We start from the raw sequence: 556 nt of genomic DNA on the forward strand, positions 1-556 counted from the left end.
TGCAAACAGCTATGAAGCAAAGGGGGGTGTTTTAGGAATTCTCTGATTGTGATCATGTAATGGATAAGAAAGATATGTTTAAATATTCTCCTAGTTGATGCTCAAATTGTTTTATTCGAAGGGAAAAATTACTTTTTCTTGTGTTTTATTTATTTATTTTTTTAAAGCTGTAACACTGGTACTTTAGGGATGGCTTCAAAAGTTACAATTTGAAACGTATTTGCAAAAGTAGCTGATATAGTCAACACAGCTACAATTCTATATAGTTCCAATGCTATCAATTCGTGTCACAATTTGTAAGTCTACTCAACAGAGAATTGTTTTTATAGCCTTTAATATATTATGGGAAAATATCATTGCACTATTTTAAGGCCCATAACTTTGAAAACAACATTTTGAATTACAATCTCATATTCTTTATGGTAGACGCCTGAAAATATCATAAAATCATGTAACTCTTTCTAAATTTTCTCATGTTATTTCAAAATTCAATAGCACTGAATACTTAGAAAAATGAGGAAAAATTTAATTTTATATAAACCTTCCACTCCTTATT

This window comes from Propithecus coquereli, unplaced genomic scaffold (assembly GCF_000956105.1).
Source record: "Propithecus coquereli isolate 6110/MARCELLA unplaced genomic scaffold, Pcoq_1.0 Scaffold274, whole genome shotgun sequence".
NCBI classification, from domain to species: domain Eukaryota; kingdom Metazoa; phylum Chordata; class Mammalia; order Primates; family Indriidae; genus Propithecus; species Propithecus coquereli.